The sequence below is a fragment of the Chrysochloris asiatica genome, unplaced genomic scaffold (genome assembly GCF_000296735.1).
Source record: "Chrysochloris asiatica unplaced genomic scaffold, ChrAsi1.0 scaffold00161, whole genome shotgun sequence".
NCBI classification, from domain to species: Eukaryota; Metazoa; Chordata; class Mammalia; order Afrosoricida; family Chrysochloridae; genus Chrysochloris; species Chrysochloris asiatica.
In genome coordinates this window covers 3149020-3164750 of record NW_006408679.1, presented here as the reverse complement: position 1 = coordinate 3164750, position 15731 = coordinate 3149020, and positions in this window count along the sequence as shown.

Sequence of the window (15731 nt, the reverse complement as noted above, 5' to 3'; positions counted from 1 at the left end):
AGGACCATCAAGGGAGGAACACACAAATAGAATGTGGGACCTTATCCAGAGAAGCAGCAGCACCAGAGATGGAGGCAGAGATGGGGGCATGGAGAGGGTGAGCGGCTGAGGACTCTAGATTCATGGAATAAGAAGAGAAGGACTAAGAGCTGGTGGCCAGGAGCAGACTTGCAGAATATGCCCTTTGGAGATATAAGTTATTATATATGCCTAAATGCTTTTTTTTGTTTATTTTTTAAAAAGCTAAAGCGGATAGAGAGAAATACTGTTAACTGAAGGTACATGGAGGGGATTATAATCAGTGTAATAAAACAATGTATATGATTTGTTGAATGTAAAACTGATGATATGCCATGTAAACTTTCACTCAATCCACAATAAAAACCTTAAGTTAAAAAAAAAAAAAAAAGATGAGTGAGCACCTCCAGTACAATCACGGACAGGATTGCACTTTAGGACATATCTTGAAATGTTGGTTCTTGGTTGTTTTTTTTTAAGAAAACATTGTTTCATTACAATGATTATAATCCCCTCCATGTACCATCAGTTAACAGTATTTCTCTTGATTCACTTTAGCTTTTTTTTAAAACAACAACAACAACAACAAAAATCACTCAGGCATATACAATAATTTACATCTCCAAAGGACACATTCTACAAGTCAGGCTCTTAGTCCCTCTCTTCTCATGAATCTAGAGTCTTCAGCTGCTCCCCCTCTTCATGACCCCATCTCTACCTCTGTCTCTGGTATCCCTGCTTCTCTGGATAAGGTCCTGCATTTTGCTTGTGCTCTTCCCCCTTGATGGTCCTGGAAACCTCCATTTCTGTACTGTAAGATTAACTACTCCCCTGTTTTTGTTACAAAACTTCTACCTTTACAATTGTGACAGTTGCAATTAGTCATGATGACAATTATTCACTATTGAGTCATATAAATCTTACACCCATCTCTTTTTACCAGACCCATCTAGACAAGATGAAAACTATTTAATGGGGACTCTTTCTACCCCCTTCCCACCACACACACTTTTACACTAAACTCTGTCTTGAAACTTTGTAAGCCAGTCACTTCATACCTTTTTTGCCACTTCATTTTATGTAGCCAATGCCTAAGTTGCTTGTCCCTATCCACCCTGTGTACAGAGGGGGTAGCATTGATACTTGATGTGAGGACTCCTTCCCTCTCTGTTGGTATTTAGTGTTACTACCTCCATGAGTATAGGTCAGGTTATCAAATTGTAGCAATTTACCCTTGTTTCCTTTATCAAAAAAAATTTGGGGGCGGGTAATCTTCCTCTAGTTGAGTTCTGATTATCAAGCCTTCCAGGCTAGGTCAAATGGATCCTGTCTGCAAGTTTGGGTGTTCTTGTGCATCTCCCATCACTTCATATCAGCTGGATGGATGCTTCACTCTCAGCTCTAGTTCTCTCTGGCTATGTCCTTGTCCATGGGCTCAAATGTCCCCAGGTCTCACCACACTTTGGAGCAACCATCTTCTCTCTCTTATCTCCAGGTCAATGGGGGTCTATGGAATGTGGTTGAACTCAGCCCATTTCTTCATTGCTGCCTTTCCCCTTTTCCACTCACCAGTAGACCAATGTGGTCACCAGCAAGCTTACATGCTTGTTTGTGTATTCCCTTTGAGTTTCAGTCTTAGAGGGGAGTTTGTCCTGAGGGAACTGGATTGCTTGAGCTTGCTTATTCTTGTAGTAGTCTTGTCACGCTGACACTTTTGTTTTGGGTTTTTCCTGATCATGTATCTTCTGTTGCTCTAGCTGTTCTAGGCTGGTCTGCTTGTCCTTGCTAGTGGGAATGTCCCACCTCAGAAGGTTCTGGATGGAACTCAGGATTCCACCTAAGGTCTTATACTCTGCAAAGACTTTGCAAGAGGCCTATTTCACTGTGCAAGTTCTAGAACCCCTTTTAGGTATTCCAATCAGTTATATGCTGAAGATGGCCTTACAAATTTTCTCTAATCATGTTTCCCAACATTCCTTTCTATCCCATTCAAGTGTCTATTTTACAATAGCAGGCAAGGGAAACCAGTATTCATAAGACAGTCAAGCATTTTTGTACTATTACCCCTCTTCAAACTATGCCTCGATCCCTGTATCACAGAGCCCTGTTGTTCCAAGGTTAAGCATGCATCACTATTTACCTCTATCCCACTAGGCCATGCCAACCTGTCTCAGTGTTTCCCTATCTATCTTGTTCTTCTGTCTCCTACCCCTTCTTGTATTGCCCTCCCCAACACCCAAAGTAAACCCCCCACCCCAACCCCATTGTGGTTACCTTATATTCCATTAGTTCTTCCCTCTATTTAAGACAGTCTATTTTATCCTGTAATCTACCTTATCTTCTCACCACCTTGATCTCTGTTCCTCTGTGTTTACCTTCTTTCACATTGTAATTGTTTTGATCGTAGACTGACCGCCTAGATTCTCTGTTCTTACAATTGTATTCTGTTCTCGACTCTTCCATTTGTTCATTGATGTCAGGGTGATACTGCCATGTACGTCATTCTCTGATTGTTGTCTGTTCTTGTTGGTTCTCAGTCCACAGAACTCTCTTTAGCATGTTTTTCATAGCAGGGTTGGCTTTGGCAAAATCCCTTAGCTTCTGTTCATCCATGAATGTTTTGATTACACCATCGTATTTGATTGACAGCTTTGCTGGGTAGAGGATTCTTGGTTGATAGTTTTTTTTTTTCTTTCAGGGTTTTATATATGTCTCCCAATTGCCTTCTTGCCTGCGTGGTTTCTGTTGAGAGATCAGATCTTAATCTGATTTGCTTCCCTTTGTATGTTACACTTTTTTTTCCCTAGCTGCTTTCAGGATTCTGTCCTTATCTTTGATTTTGGAGAGCTTGATTATTATATGTCTTGGTGGTTTTATTTTAGGGTCTATCCTTCCTGGGGTTTGTTGAGCCTCTTGAATGTTTATATTTTCACTTTTCAGGATGTTTGGAAAATTTTCTTCCAGAAGCTCTTCAACTATCTCCTCTGTGGACTTGTGTGATTCTTCCTGTTCCAAAATGCTGTTAATTCTTAAATTATTGCACTTCATGTTGTCCAACATGAATCTTAGGCCTTCTTTAGATTTTTTTAGTCCTTTTTTCTGCTTGCTCTTCTTAGCAGTGTTAAGAGATTTATCATCTAGCTCACTAGTTCTGGCTTCTATCTCTTCAGTTCTACTCCTTTGCCCTTTCAGTGTATTGTCCATTTCTGATATTCTATTAATCATTTGGACCTCTCTCTGGGAGTTTTGAATTGTTTCCAATGCTGTATCTATCTTATTTGATTGTTCCTGTAGCGCTTTCCTAACTTCTTCCTTATTTTTCTCAACTCCATTGTAAAGTGTTTTGATACATTTTATAATCATTTTTCTGAATTCCTTCTCAGGTATTTCCAAAGCCTGCCCATCTTCCAGTATGGAGTTCAGGTCTACCTCCAGGTCATTTGTCTCAGTCTCTTTATTTCATTTCTGGACATATACTGATATGGTCATCTGTTTCTGTTTTTTGTGCATATTCAGGAGTTATCTGTGGCTTTCATACTTAAATGGGTGTGTATTTTGGTTGTTTTTTTTCTTCTTCTGATTGCCTCTGGGTAGATGTGATCAGGAAATAGGTTTCTCTTTTCACTCTTCTTCCTGAGAAATTTCAAGATGCCACTGTTGGTCATTGTGATGTAACTCAGGATTTAATTTTCAGCCTATTTTCTTTTTAGTCTGCCTGTGCCACTCCACAATCCCTGTTCAGGCCTTTTTCCTAGTGATACACAGTTCAGGGCCAGCTGTGGCCCTTTTACACTGCCGTTTGGTTTTAAGTGGAAAATTTAAGTCACTTTAAATTTTGAGGAGATCTGTGCACAAGTGTAGTAGAACTCTCCTCTGGTCACCAGAGTAGAGGTGTGCAGACAGCAAGAGACCAATGACCAGATTAAAAAAAAAAAAAGAAAGTCCACATCTTTATCTCTGCAGTTCTGTCAGGCATCCATGGCTGCTCTGATCCTTCCCCCGCTTGGTCTCACCAAAGATGGTGGCTCCAGGAGCAGCTGAGTGTCTTGAATTAGAAAGCAATGGATTTTTTATTTCTGCTACCAATTCCCCTAGATGTAAGCCTTCTAAATATTCCTTTATATGTGGTTCAGAGTTCTGGCATCATCCCCTGAGCCTGCTTGGTCCAGTATTCTGTGTTGTTGCTGACAGAGCTCCTCACTGCACTTCTACTTGATCTGCCATCTTGTTTGTGCTCCGAAATGTTGCTTTTGATAATGAATATGACATTATTCCTCCTGAATTTGTCATTCCCAGCATATTAAACCATATGATTGTCCAATTTAAAATGACCAATACCTATATCAGCTCACTAATACCTGTATTGATTTTTATGTATTCTGTTTCATTTTTATGACTTCTAGTTTTATCAGGTTCATTCCATGTTCCAATTACTAATGACTGGTTTCAGCTGTGTCTTCTCATTTTGATTTGTGGCCCACTAGCAAATAAAGGCCCTGAAAGCTTTGCTCTACCCGTTCATTAAGGTCAACACTTCTATGAGGAGGCAGCTCTTCCCTAGTCACATTTTAAGTGCCTTCCAACATGAGGAGCTTTCCTTATGGCACTATATCAGACAATGTTTCATTGCTATTCATTAGATTTACAGTAGCCAGTTCCTCAAAAGTGGACCATCTACTCCTCCTTCTTAGTCTGTTCTTAGTCTAGAAGTTCTGCTGAAATCTGTCCACCATGAGTAAACCACCATGGGTATTTGAAACATCAGTGGCATAGCTTCTAGCATCATAGCAACCTGCAAGCCCCCACTATGCAATAAAAAAAATGAGTGTATAGTCAGCATAAAGTATTATTGAAATGTTTCTTTTACATGGCCCTAGGTGTGGTGCCATAGGATCAGCAATGGACTACAAACCACAGGGTTGGCAGTCCAAACTCACTAGCTGCTTCTCAGAAAACAACTCAACAGCACTTCACAATATAAACAAAGAAATATCAGTGTAACTATTTTCCTTGTATGACTATTTAAAATATAGTATGTTCTCAGCACCTTCAAAATAGTCATGTTGTTGTTGTTGTTGTTAGGTGCCACCAAATTGGTTCTGACTCATAGTGACCCTATGCACAACAAAATAAAACACTGCCCAGTCATGCGTTCTCTTCACAATTGTTGTTATGCTTGAGCCATCTCGTTGAGGGTCTTCCTCTTTTTGGCTGATCCTCCACTTTACCAAGCATGATGTTCTTCTCCAGGGATTATTCCTTCCTGGTCACATGTCAAAGTATGAGAAATAAAGTCTCACCACCGTCGTTTCCAAGAAACAATCCATCCATGCTTCTTCCAAGACATATTTATTTATTCTTCTAGCAGTCCATGCTCTATTCAATATTCTTTGCCAATACCATAATTCAAATGCATCAATTCTACTCTGGTCTTCCTTATTTATTGTCCAGCTTTCCCGTATATATGAAGCAATTGAAAATATAATGGCTTGGGTCAGGCATACCTTAGTCCTCAAAGTGACATATTTGCTCTTTAGTACTTTAAAGAGGTCTTGTGCAGCAGATTTCCCAATGCAATGTGTCTTTTGATTTTTTGACTACTGCTTCCATGAATGTTGATTGCAGATTCAAGTAAAATGAAATATTTGACAACTTCAACCTTTTCTCCATTTCTCATGATATTATTTATTGGTCCAGTTGTGAGGATTATTATTTCTTTACAGTAAGGCACAATCATACTGAATCTTTGCTCTCCATCAGTAAGTATCTCAAGTTCTCTTCACTTCCAGCAAGCAAGGTTGTATCATCTGCATATCACAAGTAGTTCAATCCTGATGCCAAATTCATCTTCGCATAATCCAGCTTCTCGATTATTTGCTCAGAATACAGATTGAATACATATGGTGAAAATATACAACCCTGGTGTATACCTTTCCTGATTTTAAACTATCAGTATCCCTTTTTTCATGTATAATGTTCTTGATGTCATCTACAACTCCTCTGGTCTTTGATCACTAGTGTCGAATACATCAAGTCTGTTCTTGAGATGGTCTCTAAATTCAGGTAGGATATACTCATGGTCATATTTTGGCTCTCATGGACTTCTTTTCATTTTCTTCAGCTTCAGCCTGAATTCGCATATTAGCACTTGTTGTTCTGCTCCATAGTCTGCTCCTGGCCTTGCCATGGCCTATATTGAGCTTCTCTAGTGTCTCTTACCACAGATGAAGTCACTTTGATTCCTGTGTGTTCCATTTGGCATGACCACATGTATATTGTATGTGTTATAGAAAAAAAGATATTTGTAATGAGTAAGTCATTGGTCTTGTAAAATTGTGTCGTGTGATCTCCAGAACCTATCACCAAAGCTATATTTTCTAGCACCACTCCTTCCTCTTTGTTTCCAACTTTCAAATTCCAATCACTAATAATTATGCATGCATCTTTTACATACTTGATTAATTTCAAACTGAAGAAGTTGGCAGAATTCTTCAGTTTCTTCATCATTGCCTTTAGTGGTTTGTGTGTAAATTTGAATAGCAGTGGTATTTATTAACAAGTCTTCCTTTTAGACGTGGATATAATCCTATCGTAGACAGCACTATGCTTCAAGATAGATCTTGAAATACTCTTTTTGATGATGACTGCAATACTATTCCTCTTCAATTTGTCAAAATGGCCAATAAAAGTCCATTTCAGCTCATTAATGCCTAGGATACTGATCTTTATGTGTTTTATTTTGTTTTCTGACAACTTCCAATTATTCATACTTTGTAGATTCCATGTTCTGATTATTAATGGATGTTTGCTGCTGTTTCTTCTCATTTTGAGTCATGTCACATCAGTAAATTAAGGTCCCAAAGTTTTACTCCATCCAAGTCATACTTTGAGGAGACTGCTCTTCCCCAGTTGTATTTTGATACCTGCCAACCTAAAGGGCTCATCTTCTGGCACTATATCAGACAATGTTTTGCTGCTGTTTATAAGATTTTCAATGGCTTTCCAAAGTGGTCCACCTTGCTTTATTTCCTATCCTGTCTTAGTTTGGAAGCTCTCTGAGACTTGTTCACCATGGGTGACTCTGATGGTATTTAAAATTCTGGTAGCATAGCTTCTAGCATCACAGCCGCACACAAACCACAACAGTAGGATAAACTGACAGATGAGTGGTGGCAAAAGAGTCTTAGTTTTGTTAATTTCCAGAGTTAGAAATAATGAGAATAATTAAACACTCAAGGCTAAGTCAACAAGTATTGTTAGTAGGGCTCCAGTTCATACATGGTTGTAGTTATGTGCCATGGAGTCAATCTGACTCATAGCAATCCTGTACAGGGTTTCCGATGCTGTAAATCTTTATGGGAGCAGAAAGCCTCATCTTTCTCCCACAGAACAGCTGGTAGTTTCGAACTGCTGACCTTGAGGTTCACAGCCTGATTCGTAACCACGCCGCTACTTAGTTCATACATGCATGAGTATATTTCAAGCAAAATATGTTCAAATGTGTTTCTGTGATCTATAGATGGCTGTAGACAAATTCTCTCAGTAGTACACTTGTCTAGTCTCATTAGGGAGTCCTGGTGTGATGCTCTGGGTTAATGTGCTGGATTTCAAAGTCAGTTTGAACTGCAAGGTCGATGGTTCAAACTCATCAACCACTCCTCCGAAACCCTATAAAGGGTTGCTATGGGTTGGAACCAACTCAATGGCACTTAAGAACAACGGTCTCATTAGAGTACCTTCACAAAATAGGTACAATCAAAACGGTAGTTCCCAAGGACTTCTACTGGGCCTGTTAACATTTAAAGCAGAGAGGTCAGCTCAGAAGTTTATGGCAATTGCTTTGTAGTTGAACTCTGAAGGGGTCGCTTGATAAATTTTCTCTAACGACACAGGATGACCATGGAGGCTTATTAGGAAAAAGTTTTAAGAACATTGAAAAATGCATTGATGAGAAAAAAGTCAAGAAATTTGCATTGTTGATTTTTTTCCCCACTTGTGACATTGCACCGGCTCATTCATTGAGGATAGCAAGGGCTGTCCTGTAAGAATTCCTTTGGAAAACCTCACCCCATCCACCTTACATCCCTAGTCTTGCCCCTTTAGACTTCTTTTTGTTCCCAAAACTCAAAGGACATTTCAAAGGAACATAATTTGAGTGAATCAAGATGTTGAAGCAGCTGTTTTGATGTGGTCTAAATCAAAGGGGCAGAATTCTTTAGCGGAAGGGCTAGAGAGATGGAAGTTCCCCCTTCAGAAGTGTATAGACCTAGATGGAGGATATGTGAGGAAACAATAGCTTCACACTTTGATATTTTGTTTTAATAAAAATGTCTATGCTTTTGTAGTAATATTTTTTTACTTACCCTTGTATAATGTCCAGCTGCTCCTTGGAAACCTTATACAGGGTCTCTATGGGTCAGACCTGACTCGATGGCATTTAACAACAACATATAAATTTTAAAGCACTTTGTTTATATTAGCTCATTTAATTTTTTAAAAAGCTATTAACAGTATATATATATATAATGCCAAAAGCAGAATAAAAAGAAAAAAATGGAATCAAAAGAAGATAGTTTACTAAATGTTTACATATGGGGAAGTGGATTTTTAAGTTTAATTTTCTTAAAACAGTTTTTTAAAATATATGTATATGTTTGTTGTGGTCGTTGTTGTTAAGTGCTGTTGAGTCAGTTCCGACCCATAGAGATCTTGTGTAGGATTTTCAAGGAGCAGCTGGTGAGCTTAAACCACTGACCCTGTAGTTAAAATGATTTTGCAGGCTGACACATTAGCCCATAGCGCCACACATCAGGATATATGTGAGAGAGAGAGAGAGAGAGAGAGAGAGAACTCTCTGGTAGTGGTAGTGTTGTGGTTACAAGTCAGGCTGCTAATCTCACAGTCAGCAGTTCGCAACTACAAGGCATTCCGTGGAAGAAAGATCAGGCTTTCTGCTCCCATAAAGATTTAGAGCCTCGGAAACCCTATGCAGTGTTGCTATGACTCAGAACCAACTCCACAGCACACCACCACCACCACCATATATGTATATATATTGTTGTTGTTAAGTGCTGTTGAGTCAGTTCCAACCCATAGCAACCCTGTATAGGATTTCCAAGCAGCAGCTAGTGGTTTGAACTGCCAACCTTGCAATTCAAACTGACTTTGCAGTCCAGCACATTAGCCCACAGTGTCACATTAGGATTCCATAAATATATATATATATATATATATGCGTAGTGGTTACGAATCGGGCTGTGAACCTTAAGGTCAGCGGTTCGAAACTACCAGCCGCTCCGCGGGAGAAAGATGAGGCTTCCTACTCCCGTAAGGATTTACACCCTCGGAAACCCTGTACAGGGTCGCTATGGGTCGGAACTGACTCGACGGCACTTAACAACAACAACAACAATATATATATATACATATATATATATATATAATACAAAAAACTTTGGTGTTTATAGAGTAATGAGTTTCTATAAACTCTATAAAATACAGAAACTTTGATATTTATAGAGTAATGAGTTTCATTAGTATTTAGGCAGTTCCTGGGTTATAAATGAATTCCATTCCTAAATCTGTCTTTAAGTCAAATTTGTACGTAAGTGTAACAGTTAGGTACAGTTCATATCTAACATCAGTTAGTCAAATGTTTATCTTAATATATAGTGTAACTTTCTATAAAAAATACTACAGAAGCACTTCCAAATATGCTAAAACATATTTAACATAATAATACAGCAATAATAACAATGTTTTGATGTGTGTCACAAAGTAGCACCCATTTGTTACTATGAACCATTGTGTTTATCTTAAATTTTTAATATAATAGACTTTATAGTGTTGGTTCATAAAGTATATAAGGCTGTATGTAAGTCGAATGTCGGTAACTGGAGAAAGCCTGTACTATAGACAAGACATGTTGTTGTTGTTAAGTACTGTAGAATCAGTTCTGACCTATAGTGACCCTACACATGGTTTCCAAGGAGGAGCTGGTGAGCTTGAACCCCCAACCTTGTGGTTCAAAAGACTTTGCAGTCCAGCACATTAACCCACAGTGTCACATTAGGATTCTATGGATAAGACATATACATGCTTTATGGAGATTTATACTTTTATCATTATAATTTCAAATTCCTGGGTGGTACAAATGGTTAATGGGTTGAGCTGCTAACCAAAAAGTTGAAGGTTCAAGTAGACCCATCAACATTTTGGAAGAAAGTTCTGGTAATCTACTTCTGAGAAACCATCCTTTGAAAACCCTGTGGAGAACAGTTCTACTCTGACACACCTGGGGCTATCATGAATCAGTCAATTTGATGACAACTGGTAATTATAATTTTAGTTGGACAATATAACAAAATACAAAAAGTAAATTTGGAGAAAAATTGAACTCTAGCACCTGTAATATTCAATGTAAAGATGGTAGGTTTCAATCATTTCATTTTCTTTTGTAGTCTTTTTTTGGGGGGTGGGGGTAAGAGGAGGACTATTCCTCTTTCTTGTTCTTATCCCTTTTGTTCCCATTTGTCCCCTTGCTGTTTCTCCCTAGGCCATTTCACAAATGTGTCACTTTATGACATTTTATTTAGATTTATTTGAATGGTTGACAATATTGTAAACAAGTTGGTCAACTGTAGAGTAGACTGTACTGAAGACAAGAACAATTCCAAAAATAGTTGCCTGTCTCGCTTTGTTTTTGTTCTCCTAGTAATGAAGCTCACTGCCTTTAATTATAGTTTGAGACACTGTGTTGAAATATTTAATCTCTGAGTAATGACTGGATTTTAGTTTCCTAATTGGCATCTGTGTGTTTTGCATCTCTGCCAAAGCCTGAATCTGAAAATGAGCACATGATTCAAGTTGTGGACTATATGGAAAACATTTCTGATGCCTGCCACCTTAGCTCCAGGACAATAGGATGATAGCAAACAAGGGAGGATAAATAGCATATATGTTATAATTCCACATAATTTTTAATGCCTGACCAATAACTTGCTAGGGTTTATAATATCCATGTGTGATATAAATATCCATGTGTGATAGCTCATAATGAAGTATAATTGTGGCCTCATAGAAGCCCGTGTCCTTGGAAACATGCCTTGTTCACCCTCAAATGGTATTTCAGGTACATCGGAGCTGTTCCCAGGAGGAAATGCTCCACCCACAATCGGGTGATTTGTTTGAAACCTTGTGAAACCAGCTTGAAAGGACTAAAAGAATAGGTTAGGTAGAGTAGTCATTGTCTTGAATTCTATCCACCAAAATTTCTTTGTTTTCCCACATGGGTAATCCACAAAAGCGTCCATTGGGCATCTCTCTCTCCATTATTGTTAGTTATTGTTATTGTTTGAAACAAGATGCCACTTATCACTTACAACACACTCTTTGGTGAGTCTATGACACATGCTATGGGTGTGGGACCTACCAGCTCACATTCCCTGAATAATGCATGTTTCCTTTGGCAGTGTTGACCCAGCCTAAAGTTACACATGAGTGAAGGTGGAGCAAGAGATGGAATTACAGAGCCCAGGTGTTCTGCCCATTGAGAATGCTCCTGAGGTGAAAGACCAAATTGTAGAAAGAGGACAGGCTCTGTAGGCAAGTGCATAGAATTGTTTTTTCAGCCACGGATGGGGAGAAGAGAGTCTGATTTTCCAGTCTGGGAAACATCACTTACACAGCTGACAGCTGTGTTTTTAGCATTTCTTACTTAGGACAAGTTCGAAACTACCAGCTGTTCGCGGGAGAAAGATGAGGCTTTCTGCTCCCGAAAAGATTTACAGCCTTGAAAACCCTGTACAGGGTTGCTGTGAGTCGGAACCGACTCCATGGCACATAACCACAACCCCCACTTAGGACAGGGGATAATGAATCAACTGTATTAAAAATCGTAGAGTTCCACATTCACCTGGAGGCCTTGGACATTCTCAAGTGGTCGTGGCTGTACTGAAAACCTGGCTAGTCTCATGACTAGCACTATGTGGAACGGTGATTGGAAACTTACTGTGACAAGGTTATGCAGTGAGTGACTAAAGGATGCCACTCCCAAATACTGGGCCATCATTGTGGTTTACTTAACAGGATCAAAGCAAAGCCAACTTTCACCACAGGCAGAAGCCAACTGACCATGTTAACTGTGTGGTGACCAGATTCAATCATCACATTTTACACCATCCTTTCCAGGCACAAGCCAGAATCAGAACATTTTACTCTCTTCAAATTCAGATACTAGGAAAAACAGTGGTGCAGTGCTCACTGCTTTAACGAAATTTTTTCCTGCTTTTCCAAAAGGTGAGATTTTTCTTCTCATGTCACAGAAAGGGAAACTAAAGCTTAGAGGGCTTAAGTAGCACAGTCAGGAAACAGCAGCACCGGGCGGGGAACCCAGGTCTATCTGATTCCAAAGGTCATGTTCTTTCCATTTCCTCATTTTCCACAAACAAACACATACACATATGCTATACTTTTTGCAGATAAACAAATGCTGTTGTTCATCCTTATCTTAGTGTTGGCAAGTTCTGAGTTCCACAGTGATGGAGGTCATTGGACCTGGTCAGTTTTAGGCAGAGGTGACAAGTATGTTGAGGGCTGAAAGCCCTAAGATTTCTTGTCTCTTAAGAATCATAACATCACTCCTGGCCTAAGGTGCTGAGCTGACAGTGTTCTTTGGACCCTTCTCAATCTAGAAAAGATAAATAGGAGGCCGCCATTATTCCTTGAAAAGGAGTTTACTTTCCTTTTATGTCTTCCCTCTGTGTACCTGGAAGCAACTAATCTGAGATTTACTTTTCCATATCCTCTTCTCTGTGACAAACGGAAGAAGGAGGGGTGGAAAGTGTCCCAGAGGAGGCCTGGGGCATTTGCACACCTTTGTTTTTGTGGTTTGGTCTCAGGCACTTTGAACTTCTTACCCCAAAGCTTCCCACTTCTCCCCGTGGAGTCTCTGGGAGGGCACTACACCACTCAAGTAGACAGAAGCACAGTACCACATCTCTGAGACCAAGTGGACACAGATACATGAGCCACTTTTTCACCCATGAACTTTTTTTTTTTTTTTTTTTTGCATCTAAGGGCTAGTGGGAAATCCCTGGGTGGAACAAATGTTTAAGCACTCAGCTACTAATAAAATGTTGACAGTTCAAATCCACCCAGAAGTGCTTCAGAAGAAAACCCTGGACATCTACTTCCAAAAGATCACAGCCATTGAAAACCCTGTGGAGCACAGTTGTACTCTGGAATTGCCACATGGGGTCGTCATGAGTCAGAATTGACTTGGTGGCATCTGGTACTAGTAAGGACTGGGATTAAATGATTATTGTTGTTAAGTGCTGTCAAGTCAATCTTGTTAAGTGCTGTCAAGTTGATTCAACTCATAGCAACCCAGTATAGTGTTTCTAAGGCTGTATATCTTTGTGGGACCAGAAAGCCTCATGTTTCTCCCACTGAGTGGCTTTAACCGCCCATTTTGTGGTTCACAGTCCAGTGCTTATCCTGCAGAACCACCGTGCTCCCTTAGATATTTGTGTTGTCGTTATTGCTAAGTGCCGTCGAGTCTGTTCCGACCTGTTATAGCCTATGTTTATGATGCAAGCTGGTGAACCCACAGCTGCCATAGTGTGAAGTGCTTCTGCTCTGATATTTTCTGCCCCGTATAGTTGGTCCCACTGGGACAGTGGGAAAGAAGAATGAGGAAGCCAATCACTCTGGATGCTGCTTCCCCCCATGAAATAAATGTCTGCTTTTCCACCTGAATCCACTGCTGGCCTAAAAGATACGAAAGTGCTTTAAGTGAAAACGAATGATAAGGTTTTGGATACTCTAGAAACAGAAGTCCCACCTTTAACTAGGGTGGAAATTCAGTTGGCAAACAGGAGTCTACTGTTTGCCCAGCATTACAGCAGGTGAAGATGCAATGGTGAGAAAACATTAAAGGATCCTGTTTCATGGAACTTGACATAGAGAGGGAAATATTAAGTAAATAGTCACACAAATGAATGGTATAAAGCTATTAACATCATTTGAAAATACATAGGAACACAACTACTGGTTTAAAAAAACAAAATGCTCATTATATGTACGGTGGTGGCGATTGTGGGCTGTACAGGGCTTCCGAGATTATAAATCTTGACAGGAGCAGAAAGTCTCACCTTTCTCCCATGGAGCAGCTGATGGATTCAAACTGCTGAATTTGCGGATAGCAGTCGAACTGGTAACGCATTATGCTACCAGGGCTCCTTCATTATATGTATAGTAAAAACATGAATGCGAAAGGGACCCAGCAACGTTCTTGATAATAGTTTCTCTGAAGAGGGAGAGAGGAAAACAGGAGGGGGACCAGCATTTTATATTCTATTTATATATTTTTTAAAGGAAAAGAATAAATGCAGCAGAAAGTTAACACCTTTTAATATTGTTAATTGATACTTACTACATGTTCTTTGTATTTAATCCTTTTCATAATAAAAATATATTTACACAGGTTTTATGGTATAAGTATGATTACATGCTAAAAAGGAGAGGCATGTAGAACTCCAAGAGTATAGAAAAGTTTTGGAGTGTGGCTGAGGGAGAACGTGGCTGGAGAAGGTTCACCTAAGGAAAGAGTTGAGGAAGGCCTCCCCACACAGGGGGGCTTGCTCCAATAGTGAGTGACACAGGTAAGAGGCATTTTGGAAGTCCAGAGATGGTGGGGGCCTGGACTAGGGTAGTTATAATGGTGGGTGTGGAAAAGTGGATGAATCAGCAGAGTATTTAGGAAGCAGAATCCACAGGATGTAGTCATGGCTTGCGTACAGGGGAAGTGAGAAGGGGGACTCAGTGTGATGCCAGGTGTTTGGCATCTGACTGATTGGCTGGTGGTGCCATCCACAACTCCTTTCATCAGAGGGTTGCCTGGCTGCTTCTTCTGTGTGACTTTTGTGTAATAAGAATCCAGAATTGTCACACTTGGGGTCAGTAGTTTAGGTAAAAAAAAACAACACAACACCTGCTTTATTTCATAATGAGAAATTTTAGGATGCCATCTATCAATAGTTGGAAATTAAAAACATTTCCATTCAGATTTGTCTAATTTGCTGAGGATTATGTCTAGTGCTTCATTTTCCATCTTTCCACCACCAGGCCTGTCAGACTATCTAATTCTAAACCCTTGTTGGTTTCATTTTTTGTTTTTTTTTTTCTTCTCATTGTTCTTTTAGTTGGACTCCAGGTATAATCCTAAATTCAGCTTAGAACTGCTGAATTTAGAGTTATACCTAAACGGTGGTGGTGGTGTGCAGTAGAGTCAATTTCGACTCATAGCAGCCCAGTATAGGGTTTTCTTTCTCCTTCAAATCAGCTGGTGGATTCAAACTGCTGACTTTGCAGTTAGCAGCCCAATGCTTACCCCACTACACTACCAGGGCTCCTTTATGCATCACTACCCACTAGTGTGACGCTGTGGGTTAATGCACTGGACTGCAAGCTCAGTTTGAACTGCAAGGTTGTTGCTGTTGTCAGGTGCCATTGAGTCGGAACCAACTCATAGCGACTCCATGCACAGCAGAACGAAACAATGTCCGATCCTGGGCCAACCTCACTACCACTGCCACACTTGATGCCATCAATGATGCCACCTAGCTGATCCATCTTGTTGGGGGTCTTCCTCTTTTTCTCTGACCCTCCACCTTACCCAGCATGACACCCTTCTCCAGCGACTGTTCTCTCCG